Below are 3,002 nucleotides of genomic sequence, written 5' to 3' on the forward strand. Positions count from 1 at the left end.
TTAAAATACTATAAACTTGATCCAGAGATGCACGGACTTGATCGAATGGCCGATCTGAATGTAACTTTCAAGGCGCGAAATTTGAAAATGCCTCTGTACAATGGCTTCTCCCCTGTTGTTTTTTTTCGGGCAGCATTCAAGTTCGCTAGCTTGATTCAATCTCTTCTTTTTAATCTGGTTTTTATTTAAAAAATAATTTTTACTCTTGCAATTCACTTTTCAAGATTTTTTGAGTTCGCTGATGACGAATTTACTATTAGTTAAAAAAATTTGAAGATTGCGAATCCAAGATGACTGCTGCAAATTGTAAAACTCATTTTATGTCATAAAAGTACTGCAATAAAGTGTTTTCGGGCTCGCTGACTACAAATCTTCAAATAGTTTTAAAAAGTCCCAATATGGGAGATCGAAGATAGCGAATCCAAGATAGCTGCTGAAACGTGTAACAATTATTTTATGTCAAAGAAGTACGAGTTGGGTATACAACGAAGGGCTTTCAGAGTCGCTGATTTCGGATTAAAGATGCCATACATTTTGTAGTGCTACTAAAAATATCCAAAAGATAGAGCATTCATTTATTTGTTTATGTGCCGTAGATATTAGAGCTACCTAATGTGCAATGCGATGTGCATCGTTTTCCTTTGAACACCTTTTCATGTATACATTTTTCCAGCAACCAACGGTATACTCATGATGCTTCGAAATTTCAGCTAAATATATATATCAGCCCTTTGAAGGCTCTCTTGTAATATTAAAAGAATAATAAAAACTTCGTAATCAGCGACCCTAAAAACCCTTGATTGCATACCCAATTCGTACATTTATGACATAGAATGATTTTTACACTTTTCAGTGGCCATCTTGGATTCACCGCCTTGTAATTTTTTAAACTCATGTAAAATTCTTATACAGCGACCTTAAAAATACCTGAAAAATAAATTGCAAGAGGCCTATAGGGTCCGTTTATCTCAAAAATGAAAGTGTAAAAGGAACTAACGCTAAAAAAATCGACAATCCGTTTTATATCTCTATTGATATTGTTTGAGTTGCTCTATCCGAAAAAAAAAAACAGAAAAAAAATTTCGAGCATTATTTATCATGAAAAAATAGCTTTTTATTTGGCCGTAAATAGTAGTGAAACTTTACACCACTAAAAACACCTCTCTCCACTCACTACTAAAAACTCATGGGCGGTGCCGCTTGTCGTGCGTCGAGCAAGCCTGGGATACGATGAATGAGAGTGTAGTTGTGTGGAGGGGCAGATTTTTGGGAGTCGCCTTTCACTGTCGAATAAGTTCGACTTCTATCGCTCGCCCTGTAAAATTACCGTTTAGAGCATCGACAGTCTCTCTTTGGTACCAGCATTATGAACTATTTTGAGGGTCGCGATCATGCCGCTCTCCAGAAAGTGTGAAAAAAGTTTTAGAAAGGTTGAAATTAACTAAATTTACATTTTTGTTCATTAAAAGCTTTTTTGGTCAAAAAGAAAAACAGTATATGCCTATTCGCAATGTCGATGAATCCAAAAAAAAACATATATATTTCCTATCTAGCGATGCTTAAAAGGCTCCTAACAAATACCAATCACCTATTAATTTTATACGAATTATTAATAAAGGGACCGGAATTGATATTTGTGAAACCACATTTTCGCTCGCCATAATGCTCATTTTTTCCATTTTCACTGGTTTACCCACTAGTTCCCACCTTATTTTCACCGTCACTAAAGAACTGGTTGCCATGAAATATTTTTTTTCTTCGTTTAAACGACGATACGCTGTTTCTTTGCCAGCATTTCGAAACATATTTAAATATTTACTGTTTCAATCGATATCAAAATATGCGAGTATCTGCTGAAATTTCAAGGACGCCTCAGTGCCAAAAGCATCGGCCGCCTACTAAGCATCCGCTTTTTCACTTTTATCGCATAGATAGGTCCGAGCAGCAACAGCGCTGGACACTCCGTCGCCTACCTGCTACCCTATGGCCAAAGTATCTAGGCGCATGGAAGTGAACACTTCTACAGCATGTCAGAGTTCAATTTCGTCTCAGAGTTTATTTGAGAGCAAAAAAAACAAATTCATAATAGCAGGATAACAGGTTGCTTTGTTCGCAGAGGTTTTGGAATGGGCGACAGAAAATATTAGAAAATATTGAATTTATAGAAATGATAAAATATTCAATGAGTGTGCTTACACTCAGTAGCACCTTCTTCCACTTGGAGTTGCATTCCCAGATAATTTTAAAGTTATAGAAAGACAACTTGCGGTTTTTCAGCAATTGTTTTCATCTTAAAATAGTTATTGGACAAATTTTTACGGTACAATGCTTCCAAAATGTATTTTCTGAAGCAGGATCTGCTCAATATCTTTCGGCTTACCCATTTAAAAAATAAAAATTCAATATAATGGTTTTAAACTTAAAAAACAGAAAACATGTTTTGGTTATTGCACGTGTATTTGAATTAAACTTTATTTACAATTCTTTAAACCTACTTAAAAGATATCTTATGGTGATTAGAAAATTACAATATCTGAAAATGTTGTGCTATAGACAAGAATAACAGAATTTTCACATCATTCACTACCTTCTAATTGGGCACTTTATTATTTCACCAATTGATTGTTCGCAGAGAACAAAAATTCCCAATGAAAAGGTATTTACAAAGCCACAAACTAACATTAACAAACATAGGTTTCATTTATGTTTTTTTTTTATTTTATATTTCAAAGTTTGTTTCAATTTGTGAACGTTTTTAACCACGGTGTGCCTGAAAATGGGTTGAATGAAAAAAAGTTTCAGCTCAGATATTTGAACTGGAATCGATTAGTACATTAAAATGAAGGATCTGTGTCGAATTTTAACAATTTTCGCCGGGCCGTTTCGAAAAAAGTGCGTTTGAAATTAAAAAATATCAAATTGTCAAATTTAAATAATTTACTGCAAAAATTATATTTATTGTATTAATTTAACTATATTAGTATCGTTTCATAATCATATAT

The sequence above is a fragment of the Belonocnema kinseyi genome, chromosome 6, assembly GCF_010883055.1.
Source record: "Belonocnema kinseyi isolate 2016_QV_RU_SX_M_011 chromosome 6, B_treatae_v1, whole genome shotgun sequence".
NCBI lineage: Eukaryota > Metazoa > Arthropoda > Insecta > Hymenoptera > Cynipidae > Belonocnema > Belonocnema kinseyi.